The sequence below is a fragment of the Castor canadensis genome, chromosome 1 (assembly GCF_047511655.1).
Source record: "Castor canadensis chromosome 1, mCasCan1.hap1v2, whole genome shotgun sequence".
Classification (NCBI taxonomy): domain Eukaryota; kingdom Metazoa; phylum Chordata; class Mammalia; order Rodentia; family Castoridae; genus Castor; species Castor canadensis.
Window position 1 is genome coordinate 2,696,776 of NC_133386.1, and position 16,698 is coordinate 2,713,473.

At 43.4% G+C, this 16,698-nt stretch overlaps 1 protein-coding gene across 6 annotated transcripts in view; it reads left to right on the forward strand.

The window, feature by feature from the left end:
• Positions 1 to 16,698, forward strand: part of Rps6ka2 (ribosomal protein S6 kinase A2) — a 319,159-nt gene that overhangs the window by 189,330 nt on the left and 113,131 nt on the right. The gene's annotated exons all lie outside the window — the stretch shown is intronic.

A 16,698-nucleotide genomic window follows, 5' to 3' on the forward strand; every position in this document is an offset into this window, starting at 1 on the left:
TTCAACCTATGCCTATCATGTAGCTGGGATTACAGGTGCATGCCACCACACCTAGCCCTTTATAGTTTTATTTTTAACATACTGGTCTTTAGCTGTTTGCATTATTTGTGTACACTATGGTATAGTACTAATTCTGTTTTGCTTTCTGTTTTTTAGATAAGATAGTTTGTTTTCTCACTACCACTTAACTGAACTGTCCATCCTTTCTGCAGTTGCCCACAAGGTCAGCTCTGGGATACTGCACATTTCCTGCAAGGAAGGGGTCTTCTCCTGACCTTTATTCCCTTTCATTGTTCTAACATGTACAAACCACACTGTGGAATTCACTAACGGTTTAAACTTAATCTTGATATAGAATACAGTGAATCCTTCCTTCATCTTTATTCTGTTTCAGTATTACTTTAGCTCTTCATGGTCTAGCTCTGAGACAGCTTGTCATTGGCACATTTTAACAGAACAAGATGAACTTACTTTCAGTTTCACTAATGGAGTGCCACACAGGTTTAAATTGTAGACATTTGCCTCATGAATGTGTTATACTTTTGTTTTTAAGAGTATTTCATGTACTCTGTGAATCTTCTAGGATAAAACTTGCTTGCACATAGAGAATCAAATCTTGATTTTTATTACTTTCTCTTTATGTCATGTAGCCTGTGGTACTCAGTAAATACTATCTGAAGGAATTCATCAGATGGGCTCCAAGGTAGGCCAGATGTCTAGTTGGGTTTTGTGTTTTCTTTTTCTTCTTCTTCTTTTTTTTTTTAATGTTTCTAACTGTTTCTTCATTCTAACTCTCCCCTTGTTTATCACCATCTTTTTGAGGTGAGAGTTTTTTTCTATTTTAATAAATGTCCTGTGTCTAGTAGGTGAAAGCAAGGTAGATTTCAATAGAAATAATGCCATGACTTTGAGCTTCACATTTAATTTCCTTCTGATTTTGATAAGACCAGTTTCAAACACACAAGATCCCACTTGCTGTGTCTATTCACTTTGTGGGATACATGAGGTTTTAGTTCAACAGGAGCAAATCTTTCCATTTGTTTCTGTTATTTTCTGTTATTTTTGTGGTTAAATTCAGCTCTTCAAATTGTTGGTATTTTTAGAGCTGTGTATCCTGTCATCCTGCAAAAGAACTGTCCCTCTCAGTGTCACAAAACTTCATGCGTCATCCAGGCACTGATAAAAATGTGGAATGGAGTGGGCCAGGCAGGAGCCAGTCAAAAACTCCTTCCTGGTTGACAAGGACTGACTACTCTCCTTTGTGGCAGATACTAATCCACCAGTCATCATTTCTTCATTTTATTCAGTATACATAGTGAGAGAGCCTTATTCAATGTCTTCCTGAAGACCAGAGAAATATGGTGTTTACCTTGTTCCCCACATGGAAACCTCACCACAGGTAAAGGAAGTCAGCTTACTTTTTGTGTCACTCTCCTGATGACTGCTGATCAGAGCTTCCCTTTGAAAATGTCCTCAAAGTCAGCTTTCTAAAGACCTTTGCCTGTTTGTGGTCACTGGTATAATTTCATGACCCTTGTTTCCTAAGTTCCCGCCAGGAGCGGTGTTATGTGCTCCCTAAGCCAGCTGGCTTCTTGCATTGGAGCCTTTAGTAAACTCTTGAGATGAAATTCACGCAAGAGGGCTGAGGCAGGAGGATCTCAAGTTTGAGGCTGTCCTGGGCCATGTAGTAAGATCTTGTCAAAAAGAAGGAGAGATTGAGAGCGAGAGACAGAGAGAAAAGAAGGAGAAGGAGAAGGAGGAGAAAAAAGAAAGAATGGAGGGAGGGAGGGAAGAAAGGAAGAAAGAAAGAAAAAGAAAGGGAAGGAGAAACTCATGGAGAGTGCCCAGAGTGTAAACCAGAATGAACAGCTGCACTACCTGTGTGTAGGCCACTCAGGTCTTCCCCACATCTCCCTGACTGGGCCAGGAGGACCCATACAATGTACTTGGGGTCTGCCATCTGACTTTCAGTAGGAGTTGTGTCTGACAGGGTCAGGATGAGTGGTGGGAGAGTACAGGATGGGGAAGGATGGAAGGGAGACAGGAAAGAGGGACACTGGGTGTTCACACAAAGAAAGACTCTTGTTGCTTCCTGGGCTGCTGCAAAATCCAGCAGAGCCGGGACATTGTTTCCTTTCCTGCCTCCATTCTCCCACAGAAAGCAGGCTTCCTGTCCCTGACGCTACAGGAAGGAATGTCGTATAAACAGCACACTTAGACACACAATGTTTAGAGCTTTTACCCACATAAACCACCGCGTTTAGTTCACAGCAAGCAGGCTCCAGGCTGTTCACCCAGATGCCCTAAAGTTTAAGGGTCATCTGATTCCAACTTCTCCACCAGAATTGGCCAGGAATTTTCTTAGCTCCAAAGAGAGCTGGATTTTTAAATTTCTTTTTTTTGGGGGGTGGGGGGTAGGACTGGGATTTGAACTCAGGACTTTGCACTTGCTGGACGGGCACTCTACCACTTAAGCCACACCTCCTATCCTTTTTGTTCCTTTATCATCTCCTGCCTATTCCCATAGTAGAGAATCCAGGCTTAATTTTGTAAAACAACCCATCCATCTGCCAGCCTTTGAGTCGTTCCTGGGAGCAGGTAAACCATGGTCAGCCTGCTCGATTGCCTTTTGTGGGGATTCCTTCTAACCAGGCTTCACAGGAGAATAACAGGAAGGGAGAACACTGAAGGAAATGTTCAACAAATGCTGTCAGCTCCACTCTCGCCCCACAGTGCCTTCCTTTGCCTCCCTCTTGAGAAGGACTTTATTTACCGTCTGCCTGAGAGGTGATCAGTAAGGGTAGATAGCGACAAGTTCAGTTGTCAGGGGCTCTGTGCCTCAATGCAATTGGAGACGTCCCTGGGATGGCTCCTGTACTCATGGAGGGTGGGGAGTACAGACAGAGTGGAGCATCGTAATAGAGAAGAAAACACCATGTGCACGATTGCAGTGATCTGTGAGGTGATCAGGTGCTCCAAACAAAGCAGCAGGGCCTGGACGATGAAGCCAACGACGGGGCGTGGCAGATGAAGCAGAGAACACAGCTGCAATAGCAGCATTTTCACCACCCTGTTGGCTCTCGGAATTTTTATCCTCCTTCTTTGATGCTGGCATGGGGTATTTCTTGTCTCTTGATGTTTAGTAATTTGAAGTAGTTATTTCAATGGTTAAATCCAAGAAAAATTCATTAAAATTTGTTTTGCTTACATTACCCATTAGAGCTATATCATCTTGTATATGAAGATCATTGCACTCATGAAAGACCCTTTGTGAAGTCACTTAAATTTTAACCCAACTTTCCTTTATGAAGTAGGTGTCTCTGTCTGTGTATCAATCTTTCCTGCTGTGGTTGGAGGAAGAACAGACAGTTTCTCCTTTGCCCTCCTGCTGACCCTTGCACTGTGCTGCAGTTCATTCACCCACCAAAAGCTTCCCCTTCCTACAAGACCAGGTGCCAGTACTCTTCAAGGACTCTACACCCAGGCTCTGGTCTGAACAACCATGCTGATCTTGGGTTAAGATTTAAGAGTTGGTCAGACACCGTGGCAGTAACATCTGAGACACAGTCCACTTCTGCAGGTCTTATGTGTGATTGCCATGGATTCATTCACCTCCTCATAGTGACTAGGAGGGGATTCCTGTTCTTTTAAGTGGTGATAAATTGGAGGGAGTTTCTGTCCCATTAGGTCTATATTCATCCACCCATATCCTTTTATTCCCCTCTGTCTTCCTCACCTTGTTCTTGCTTTAAGAACAAGGTGGCTCCCTGAGGATCATTTGTATTAGATTGGTTTCCCTCTTCAGAAGTGCGAGCTCAGTATCATAAGTCAAGCCAAACAGGCTTTGTGATGCTGAGATTTCCCAGCAACCAACCAGCTGGGACTGTGACACCTTCCTATGTTTCAAAAGGAAGAAGGGTTCAAAGTTAGGAGTTTACCTGGGATTGAAGTCCCAGTGAAGCCTTTATCTGTGAGAGGCTCGGACAAGCAGCTTTCCTGTCACTGAACTCAGGGTTTTGGAGTTATGGCACAGAATTGCAGAGTACAGAATTGCATTTGAAACTCTACATTTTAGCCTCTTCATTTCCCTGGGTGAGAAAACACAGATGAAGAATTTAGGGTGAGGTGACAGAATGAGTTGATTTTAAAATTAATACGAGAATCCCAGACCCAATGATTAGATTTCTCCCTATTGTATTATTTTTTCCTCTTTTAGCTTTAGACTTAATTTCTCTACATTGCATTTCTATACATGTTGAATAGAAATGACTTTGTAGTTTTTAGGACAGAAAAGTGATATGAAAGAGATATTTTAGGACAGATCTTTGAAAAATCCATGTGTTTGGAATGGCATGCTTTACTTTTAGAGTCAACACTTAATTTTAAAAGATGTGTTGTAAATACTGACATAACCTGCATTTGTTATAAAAATTATGAAGGAATAAAAGAAAAACTCAAATGACAATTCTACTTTTAACACTCGATCACAGTATTTCCAGACAACTGGATTCCCTGAGTTGCCACAGTTTTAAATGCTGCTTCTTCTGTCCTGTGTTCCTTTTTCTTATTGCCATGGATTTATTTTCTATTCTCGTCCCTTCGTCTTTCCTTTTCTTTAGCAGTGGTGTTACTTACAAGGAACTTTTCTTCCAAATGCTTAGAGTCTAAAACTATACTTTAGGATTTAATTGGAATTAAATTCACCCATGAGTTATTCAGAGAAATTAACTACTAAGGGCCTGAATTCTCTTCTGATTTCTCATCTACTTTTTGGTGGCACTCACATTGCATTCAGAAGCTGGTCTTTGGGGTCATTCCTCACCCTTACCCCAATGCCCTTTTGCTCCAGCATTTTCTGTAAAGGCTATGTGAGTGGTAAGCTTTGAGGTCTGGAACCACGAAAATGTCTGTCTTCCACTACTCTTGTGATTAATAGTTCAGCTAGATGGTGAGTTTGAGTTTCAAAAATAAAATTTTCCCTAAAAATTTCATGCTGATGTGTTTATTCTTAGCTATCTACTGATTCTTTGTAATTGCTTCACACTTATGCATAATCACATACAATTAGGACAGGTGGCTCTGTGGTCTTTGAAGATTTGTGGGTACATCCAGAGCACTTGTCCTGTGGAACTCAAGGGCACGCAGGAGGTGGCAGCTATGAAGCTTTCCCTGACAGGGCGGCGGGGCACCTGCTGCGCCTCTCGCTTGCTGTGCATCTGCGCACATTACTTGGGCTCTGATTTGCCTCCTCTTCACCTGTCAGGCAATATGGTAGCCTGCTTAGAGACACTGACAGGGCTTCTGGGCCCAAATACCAGCTCCTTGTTTGCTAGTTCCATGATGAATTAGAAAGTTCGGTAAAGTGAGGCTCACAAATTGTGGCTGGCTCCAAGGCTATGAGAGTAGTTAGTCTGTGAAGTCGATAACAGGTGGTTTGGAGGGTTGGCAGATGCTGCCAGAACACCCAGGCCAGGCAGCCCTGCCCTCCTGGGCTCATGTCTCCAGAAGCACAGGATGACACCCAGCAGATGCTCCCTATGGGCTGCTGTTCCAAACGCAATGCCAGCTGGTTATGCTGTTGACAGCCGTGACCCATGCATAATATTTATAATTTTGACTCTCCAGTTTCTTGAGAAGTAAACATCCCTCTGCTGATATTTTGTGATACCACTTTACTGACAAACATGTTCAACCATTCCATCTTTCAGGACTTCTAAATCTTTCTAGTCACTGCTACACCCTCAGTGCATCCATTCTTATTTTTCTTAATTCTTCTGTTTTTAACTGACACATAAAAATTATACATGCTTCTGGGGTTCCATGTGATGTTTTGACATACGTATACCTTGTGTAATGTTTAAATTAGGTTAGATACACCTATCTCCTCAGACATTTATCTTTTCTTTTTTTTAGTGGCACTGGCATTTGAACTCAGAGCTTTGTGCTTGCTAGGCAGGCACTCTACCTCTTGAGTCACGTTTCCAGCCCTATTTGTGGTTTCTTTGTGGTGACAACATTCAGGATCCTTTGTTTAGGCTTTTGAGCAACACCACATCTATTTACCTAGAGTCTGGCTACTGTGCAGTACCACACTGGAGCTTCTCACTCCTACCTGACTGTGACTGCATGTGACTTCCCACCCAGGGACCAGCCTCACCCAGTCCTGATACTTTCCCATTTCCATAACAGCCCTCGTTTGATCTTTTTCTAAGCTCTGGACTATTTCTCTTACACAGGTGCTTCCATTTGGGAAGGTATGAAAGGTTCTGTTCAGTTTGGATCTGGGAGTTGTTGTGTACAACTTTTCATTTTGTAGAACTGGATGTACATTATAGACACTGGAAAGTTGTCATGGTGGATGGGTGTGACTGTTGGCATATATGGTAGAAGTCACAGCATTTGCTGTACTGTGGAGTTGTTTCCTGGGACTCTAAGAAACCACAACAAACGATGTGGCTGGAATAGCAGAAACCTGTGCCCTTAAGGTTCTGGAGGCTGGATGTGGAGCTCAACCTGTGGGCAGGACCAGCTCCCTCCAAAGGCTCCCAGGGAGGACCCCCTCCTGCCTCTTCAGCTTCCTGTAGTGCCAAGCCTGTGGCTTGTAGAAAGCTCACTCTAGGCTCTGCACTCTTCAGTTCCTCCTCACCATGTAGCCCATCCTCCCTATGTGTGTCTGTCCCTATAAGGACACTGGCCACATTGCATTAAGGCCTACCCTCCTTTTCATTAATTTATTCATTAATGGCCTCATCTTCATTAATTAATCTACAGTGACCCTATTTCCAAATAAGTTCCCTTTCCAAAGCCTGGGACTTCCACCCTTTTTCTTGTGGGGAGGATGGCACAATTCATCCTTAACGTGCTGTTATGTCTGGCCCAGGCATTGTGCTAGTACCAGATAAACCTTTGCCCTGTGGAGCACACAGCCTGGTTCCTCATGTGACGCCTCTCAGCTGTGCCTCCAGGCCTCTGAGGGAGGGTATACAGAGGGACTGCTCTCGGAGTCCCTGCACCTTGTCCACGGCTCCATCCACCAAGGGTGACTTGGTGAGCTATGAAATTCCTGGCTGCAGCCTGCTGGTGTGCTGGTGCCCAATGCACGTTGTCCCTGCTGTCTCTGGCATTTAATGTGGAAGAGCGTTCTCAAGTCAAGTGCAGATACCCTGTTTATCTGCTTTGGTTCTGCTCATAATCGAATAACGCCCAGAGTTGACTCAGTGGCAGGCGTCTGTTCCTGTCAAAGCCTTGTTCTGTGTTGTTTTGTGCTTAAATCCAACAAGGTCATGCTCTGCCTTCTGTCTTTGATGGTTGCTTCTGATCCATTTTTCTGACCCTGGGCCACCTTTGCCCCAGGATTGCAGTTTTGCCCCTTGAGGTCTCATGGCTGACTTCCTTCTGCTCTTTCCCTGGGCTTCACAGTCACTGATCTTGCTTCAGAGTCCATTAAATTCACTTTGGCCCCCAGAAGGATTGTATTTTTGATTGCTGTTTTCATTAGTGCATATTAATTGTACAAGGGTTCTTCCGTGGTCTTCCCATACATGCATGTAATGTACTTTGATAGCATCACCCTCTCCATTACTCTTTCTTACTCCCCCTTCTTATGCCCTCTCCCCATTTTCTTTTAACAATTTTAATGAGTTTCATTATTCTGTTTGCATACATGTGTGTAATTATATGCACTGGACCATCAGCCTCTTCCTTTCACTCTCCGCCTCCCACCGGTCCCCCTCAACAGTCTCCCTTTTACATTTATGTTACCGGTTTTTGTTTTGGTCTAGATGGCACACATGAGAGAAAACATGTGATGTGTTTTCTGAGTCTGGCTTATTTCGTTTAACATGAACACCTCTATTTTCAAGAAGAAATGTAGTCGTGTATACTTATGTAGACAGCTTGACGTGCCATACGGGTAGCTTGCAAGGTGACTGCAAGCAGACTGACATGTCCTGCGTCCCACGCTCACTCATGTTGCCGCTGCTGTTGTGGTCGGAACAGCTGAGATCTGCTCATTTCACCAAACCACATACACGGCGCTCTTCTGTTACTTGTGGTCCTTACTGAGAGTCTGTCGCTGCACTTTTGGGCCCATCTAGGACAGGTAAATGATACAGTCCTTAGCCAAGTCATAGTCCCAACAGGGGCCCATCTTTGGCCACTGCGAATCCTGAAGTAGGGTCTTCTTTCCCTTTCAGGGTGATGTCTTATCTGCTAGGTCCTCTTACTTGTTCTTACCAGTGTTTTTTTTTTTTTCTCTCTCTCTCTCTCCCCCTCTCTCTTTTTCTCTCTCTCCCTTTCTCCCTCTCAGGAAGATGAAGAAGGGGAGAAGGGGAGGGATTAGCTGCAGAACTAAGGTATGCAGCTTTGTGAACACGTCCTAAATGACATATTCTCTCTCTTTTAATACAGGGTCTCTTTATGTTGTCCAGGCTAGTCTTGGACTTGTGGACTCCTTGAGTAGCTGGGGTGCCAGGCTTACTGGTCTTGATAGGTCCCTGCTCCTCCAAGCCTACTGATGTAGAAATTAGTAACTTACTATTCTCATTTATTGCCTACTACTTCCAAGTTATAAGCAGAAAGTAAAAATCAAAACACGAAACAAGAACTCTGCTCTAACCAGATAGATTTAGTCTTTATCATCCAGCCCCTGGGTCTTTGTCTCACCTCAATTCCCCTTTCCCTTGACCCCAAAGTTTTTAATTCCACAAATGGCCATGATTGCTCCTAGAAGCATATCCCTGCATCCCCTGCAAGCCAGCCTGGGCCTCCTTCCTTTGGCTTCTGCTGCTCTAACATTACTTGTGACCTTGGATGTCCTTAGTGTATAAGCTGACTAGCACAGGCTTCTCTCATAGCATTCATGTTTTGAGAGTTTATGTTTCATACCAAGTACTGAGTTAGAAGTTTCCAAAATATTTCTATCAAATATGATTTTTTTGTGAGCCTAAACATTCTGTGTAAGTCTGTATAAGAGTGATAGGCTATGCTGTGTATATTTTATGAAGAGCTGTTAGAGATACAGGTGACATGGGCTCCTTTCTACTAAAAGTTGGTGTGAGAATCAGTATGAAAGCTGACAATTCCAAATTTCCTGGTGTACCTGTAGGTTCATATCTTCTGTGACTTAAAAAGATGGGTACACAACAGAGACAGAATGACATGGTCAATGCAGCACTTCCATGAAGCCGGCCAGTTTCATCTGACTCTTGTCCAGAGTGCAGCCTCCCACACCCCACCAGGAAGAGAAGCCCTTCTGCTCCTGGAGGTTGGTCTGTCAGGCTGGTGAATCAGATGGCTTGTTTCTCCTATTGTGAATATGTCATGGCAGTAATTTAGGATGTGTGCTCACAAAGCTGCATACCTGAGTTCTGTGGCTAATACCTCCCATTCTTCATCTTTCTTTATGTGAAAGTGAGTCAAGGTTGTGCTCTGGCTTATTGTTGAGCTCTGACATTGACATTTTATCCACACTGGATGCTTAACATGAACTGACTTTGGCTTTTGCTGGTGGTAGGAGGAGACTGGCTCCATAGCCAATGTTTATATTTCATTCTCACCATCTGTTTCCAGAAAGCCTGAGGCCTTCTTTTAAAGCACTTGCACTGGAGAGAGTAATGACCAGCCCCATGTGACTAATTTGGGCTGTGACTCATCCAGACTGACAGTTTCCTCTCTTGCTCTACCAAGGACACTTGATATCCACCTCCTGCATGGCCTTGACCACCCCTCCTCCTCCCAGCTTGGAAGTCAACTCAAGGAAGCCATTGCACTCTTGCACTGGCAGCATGCACAGGTGGTCTCAAAGAATTTCTGTAAATGGATAAGTCTTTGCTGGTGATGTGGACTGTGAATGAGGGTGGGGATGGAGTTTGCAGCTTCCAGTTCGTGGTGGCGTAGTGCCTTCCTGACCCTCTTAGGGCCCTGATCCATGATCAAGGCAGCAATAGGAACCCTAGGTTACAATGTGTCCCCAAATGGCCACATAACAGTCTGAGGGCTGAGTTCTCAAGATCTAGTTCTGCCTTTCATAGTTCTGTGCAGTAGCAATTGTGGATGTGCACCACTCCGGGCCACCAGTGACAAACTCTTACTGAGCACTTATAAGTGGGGCAGGTAGAATCCCCAGACCACAGTATCTCATCTGTGTGGAGTGGTCCCTGTGCCAGGTCCCCTAGGGAAGGGGCCAGAAAAGGTCTTCTTGGTCTAACAGAGGAGTTCCCAGAGACCCTGAGTTCTAGCCAGATGCCCTGTGGGAGGGAGCCTGTGGAGTCTGTTCACCCACCTGTTTTCTCGGGGAGTCACACCAAAGTGACACTCTTTGGCATTCCCCGAAAATAGAAACTTGCTTTCTTGAGCAGTTGCCATGTAGCAAGCCTTAAGAATGGTCACCTGAGCTGTGTCTTAAATTTAGATTGTTAAAATCTAATCCTCAAAACTTCTGAAAGTAAATATTATGGTCCATTCCATCCTGGTGAGGAAGAAGGTGAGTCAAGGAGGTGAACCACTTTCCTCAGGTCTGTAGCTGGAAAACAGAGATGATGGAATTCCACTCAGGCTTGCTGACTCCCAGACTAGGTTTCTCCACAAAGTGAACATTGCTTCCTTGTGTTAGTCAGCATCCCGTTATATAACCAAGGTGACTAGGTGAGCAAGGTAAAGGATTTATTTAACTCAGAGTACTAGAGGTTTCATGATTGAGGGTCCCCATTGCTTTGGGCCTCTGGTGTGGGTTCCAAATGGCTGTGATAGGATCAAGCATTGGAACAGACAGCTCAGGAAATGGGACTGGTGTCCTACTGGGGATACACCCCCAGTGACTTAAGGACCTCCCATAGGCCTCTAGGCACATCTTAATAGTCCCACCCTGGGGACCAAGCCTTTTTCATATGGACCTTTAGGGAACACTCATCCTGTCATTAGGGCCCAGATGTGCTGTCAGGGCAGATCATGTGTGCACACATTCACACACACATGCACACTTATATGTGCACATGCATGTTGTATACATACACCAAACACACAGGAACATGAATGAACACGTATCCACTTGTGCACAGCTGTGTGTATACATATGCCCATGTACATACATGTACACATACACACATGACAAGTACATGCTATTTCTTTGAGAAGATTTTCTTCTTCCTCCTCTGAATATGGACAAAGTCTTTGGCAGTCTTTGTCTCTCTTTTCAGACCTCCTCCTCAACCAAAGGCAAGGAGTCCTAGACGGGCTGAGTTCTTGCCTCTCCGTGGGGAACAAGGCACCTGCTTTGCTTTAGATCTCAACTCGGTAAAATTGGGAAGCAAAGGGGAGCACCCTTCCATTTCACTGAAAGAAGTTCAGATTTAGTACATGGTGCCGAAATTCTCTATCAATTGCTGGGGTCTCAATCTTCAATCACTTTATGCTAGGAATTTTCCATTAGGAAATAGTAAGAAGCCAAACAAATATAACAAAATAATCCCACTGTTGTGGCTGGAAGCTCTCCAATAGAGGGTGTCCAGAGGGCCCAGCAGCAGCCGTCTGGGAAGCAGAGGTTTGGCTCAGGGAGAGCAGCACTTGTAAAGTTAAGCTGGAGATGACGACAGCTGGAGGAAGCCAGGCTGTGCTCCAATTCCAGGAAGACCCAACCTCTACTTTATCATCTCAAGTTGCGTTTCTCCAGAGATGTGGGCTTTTCATTCTACACTTCTGAATTTGCTCATATAGTGTATATTTTTGCTATGTTCATTTTCATGATTTGCTTTCTTGATTTTTTACTACAAAGTGCAAACTTTTTTGAGAATGATGTTACAGCACATCATAAGATATTCAGGAAAAATTAAAATGTTATGTTTGAGTGACTACTGTGTGACAGGACCTGGCCTGAGTGTTTTACGTGTGCTAGTGCATTTATTTCTCACAATGACCAGTTCCCATGGACTCTCCTCCCTCTGAAGAGGTGAGAACTGGAGCAGAGACAGAGCAAGGAGATGTCCTGATGCTTACGACAAGAGTGATGGGAAGAAAAATTGATTTAGAGTTTGCTATTCTCCTACATTTATCAGAAACAGATTTGAATCTCTGGTTTGTCAAACTTAATCCTCATTGCTGTACATTGCCCCATTCCTGTGTGAGACTTGAAAGACTTGTTGAGGTTACCAAAGCACTCTGTGGGCCTCTGGATCCACCCAGGGGCCCAGCCCTTCGACCTATTGGTATGTCAGAGTAATGCCATGGACATTTCAGTGAGTTCATAGAAGAAAAAAAAAATTGTACATCATCTAACCACATCCCATTGGCTAGAACTAGTCCCATGGCTAGGCCTTCTGCAAAGAGACCTGGGAAATGTAGTCCCTGCTGGGAAGCACCTTACAGTGCAACTCCACCTGTGGCAGGAAAGGAGGGATTCCTGATAGGCTGTTGACTTGCTCTTTCTCTGACTTTGTATAGCTGATTCATGTTAAATCTGTTATTTCTACAGAATAAACCTTGGTTCTCTTTCTCTCTTTCAAATGTGGGATAGTTTATTTAAAGGTATTTTTAAAAACACCTATGATATCTTTTGGTAGGTTCTATAATTAGGTTGATAGTCAACATATTGGGGATCCATACTAGTCAATGCATATATGTGAGTAATCTTAATTCCTCCTTCTCAAAAGAAAGAGAGACCATAATTAGGAAGCAAAGTTACTGATGATGTGAATGAAATGTCACCCCATGAGAAGTCTTGATGTTCCAGGTCCATGTAGCTCACTGCCTTTTTCATGTAGTCAGGGCTATTTAATCTACTTCGGTACATTCTGAATGGAAAGGAAAAATGTTAGTCACCATCTTTCTTTGGAACCCTAAATTTGGAGGCCCATGTCTTAGTAGCCATTTGGCCCCATGCTGGTACCAGCATTCAAAGACATCAAGATGTTTGAGGTTTTCCATATCAGTTGCTGTAGTATAAATCTACCAGGTGTTTCTAAGACATCTTGGTGTGACACTCTGATGTGCCAGGATCTTAAAACAGATCCAGATGGACTCTTTAGTCAATGTTGTTATTGGAAACCCCGAGTTCCACCAAATGCTTCTGAGTTTCTGGACAAATATTGCATTTCAAACAGATCATTCATGATCTGTCACTGAGAAATGAATCCTACTCTTACTGCATAATTTCTTCAAACAACCCATGAACCAAAAACTTGGCCTGGTGGCCGATTCCTTGATTTCATTTAAACTTTCATTTGAAACACTGTAAAATAAGGTAGAAAAGATCACAGTCATAGATAAAGTGAGCAAGTTGGAGTACACTACTTGAGATCCTTCAAACACTTTAGAGCTGTTTAGTGTCTGTAGAATACCTGGGCATGTTTTATTTAATAATGTTATTTCATGACATGACTGTTCTAATATGACCATAAAATGTAAAGTATAAATTTTCATTGACTCTCGTCCTCTTACCACTGAACGAGGTAACCAAAGTAATTGTGCTCCACCCTCCAGCCCATACACACAAGTTTGTATGTGCCCATACATATATTGAAGCCCTAAGCCCAGTGTCACTATGTTTGGGGATAGGGCCTCTGAGGAAGTATGAAGGTTAAATGAGATCATAAATGTGTGGCCCTGATTTAATGTGGCTAGTGTCCTTTTAAATAAGAGAAGAGAGACTAGAGCTTTGATTCTGGACTTTCAGCCTCCAGAGCCCTGGGGAATGATGCCTGTGCCCAGTCTGTGATGTTTTGTTATGGCACCTCGAACTCGCTAAGACAGTGTCAGAAATGCTAAGTGTTTTTCATTTCATGACATAACACTCTATTAGAGCTATAAAATATCTTTTAAGATACAAATTTTTATCGACTCTTAATTACAGTGTCTCTGTCACGACTGAGTAATGAAGTTACTATAAATAAACATGCTGACAGTGTTTTGCTCTAAACTATGTTACCACTAGACAGAAATGTTCATTGCTGGAAGAAGGATGCTGTAGAAAAATTTGGGAACCAGGGAATTTGCAGGTTTCTCTCCAACAGGTTCAGTCTTTATATTGTTGGTCCTCTTTGACTGTTCAGTACCTGCTACATCTAGTCAGAACCGTCTGCTGTCACCAGAGGAGGATGTCACAGAGTCTTGGGCACTCATCTCTTTGGGCTCTTGGAGCTTCATGGGCTTAGCTTCAGTTCTTTGTGGTGCTTTGACATGTGCAGACGTTTCTCCGAACATCTCTCCCTTGTAAGTCCTGGGCAGTAGAGATGCCTCATTGTGACTTAACTGTCATGGGTCCCAGCACTGCCTGCCCCAGACATCACTTTTTGTTAAAAGGCAATGCTCAGGACACATCAGCTCTTGAGGACCAGTTTCTTCTTCCACTGGTTCCCACCTCTGTACTCTTAAAGTTGTACAAGAATCTAGAATGAGATGCTTAGTCACTACGATTCACAGATGCAGAGTGGACTGAGTCATTTTCATAGGTCAAAAATGATGATGCCCGGGTTCATGCCCACAAGAATGCCCCCTCCAGCACAAATCTGCTGGGAGCAGCGCACATTGCCCTGGGGACAGGGACATCCTGCTTACAGATGAGGACTCTGTGTGCTCTGAGTAAGCATGGGTTTAGCACTTTATGCTCACAAATACAATTTGTTAGTTTCTAACAACTAATTATGTGTAATACGATACTTTGGAAAACATGCAAATGTAGAATAAAATTTACCAAATTGCTGCATCTTAATTAGAATTGATGTTGAAATAATTACTTTGTTTTTGCAAGTTCAGTTTGTGTTTATGCTTTAGTTCTGTTTTCCCTACGTGAATTTTTTATGAATAAAAATAGTCAACAACCTAGTGAAGGCAAATGAATTTTAAAGTAGGAGAAAGTCTGAAGGGTAAAAAATACAGTGAGTTATTCTTCTTAAATCTGCAAATAACTACCCACATCAAATTACCAAAAATGTTTAAGTTTTAAAACCAACTTTCTATACTGGTGTGTGGTGTAGCTTTTATTACTTGAAAAGGCTTCCTGTCCTTTGTTTTGCTAGTCTGTAAGTAGAATACATGATAGCAGTCCTTACATAAGATTGCAATGTGGGGACTGGTGGAGTACCTCAAGTGGTAGAGCACCTGTCTAGCAAGTGTGAGCTTAAAACCCCAGTACTGCCAAAAAAAAAATTACAGTTTGTATCTGAGTGTCCCCTGGCCCATATGTTGGAGGCTTGATCCCCAGCCAGTGGTGCTATTGGGAGTGGTAACGCCTTTAGGAGGTGGGCCTAGTGAGAGGAAGTGAGGTCACTGGGGACATGGCCTTGAAGCAGATTTTGGGGACCCCAGCCTCTTCCTCTCACTTTCTTTGCTTCTTGGCCATCATGAGGTGAACAGGCCTCCTCTGCCCTTTGCTTTTGTCATGATACACTTGCGGCCACAAACCAAAACAGTGGAGCTAAGTGACCATGGAAACGGTGAGCCCAAATAATCCTTGAAGTTGATTATCTTGGGTATTTTGTCACAGTCACAGAGAGTGACTAATGGATCCTCTAAAGGAAGTCCTTTCATAGTACTCTGGCATTTCAGTCACAGTGGAAATCACATGTAACATTTTGCATAATGGAGATTTTGTTACTGTGTAATTTTGGCACATTTTTCTGTAGAGGAAATAGGTGCCTATTTAATTTCCAAAATGAGATGTATGCATTTTTAGATTATAAAATTTGTCATTAAAAGAAAACTTTCAAAGATCTGTGCTACTTTCAAGTTTGAAATGTAATCTGCGTATAAAAGGACTGCCTGGTCATCTGCATGCAGCTGCTGGGGTCACTGGTGATGGGCAGTAGTTAACAGACAGTACAGTGGTTATTAGCAGGCAGTGCAGGGGGCTAGGATATACTCACAGAGAAACCCCCCATACTCTCCCAAGGAGTTTTGTTGGGTTGGACATGTCTCTATTCACATAAAAAAGTATTTCCAGAAGGTTTATGCACCTCAAAGCCACCTACCAGGTCAGAACACCCTGGATGGCACAGAGGCTTAAAGACAAGTACATCTGGCTTCCTACCTAGGCTACCTGCTCACCAGAGGATCCTGTTATACCGTGGTTTCTGAGCCTTTCCAGTGTAGACCAGTCCACCTCTAAGCACAGTTCTACACGACTCAAACAGAATGATGTAGGAAGAACATTTACCATACACTACCTGCCAGTCAAACACTGGAAATGGCCTGGACGTGCCTGAACCTGCTGCCATGGCTCCTCCTTGGCTTTGTGGAAAATACTGATTCCTAGCTTGGGTACAAAGCAGTTGGGCCTTGCATCCTGGAAGGCGTGGAGCTAGTCAGAGCCTCACAGGTGCCAGGATTGGGGAGACCAGGGGTGCTTAGCTGTGTCTGAACTCCTCCAGTCATGTCTCAGGAGAATTCTTTGTAATGAGAAAAACAGGTGACATCAAAAGCAGAAGTGATATTTGAGTGAATTTTCAGTGAAAGATTCCTAGGCAATATGTCTGTGCAGTAGCATTTTTTAAATATCTCAGGCCTTTTCTACTCATCAAAAATAATTGGTATTGCTTTTGTGCATTTAGCCATTTAAAAATTTAATGTCCCATTGGACATTTCTTCCCAGGGCCATACCCCATTCTAGACTCCTTTAATCTCTGACCTTGGCAGTTTTTCACTTGAGACCTGGAGTAGGGACAGGTGGAAGGAGAGATGAGAAACCAGAAAACTTTGTGCTGTTCAGTC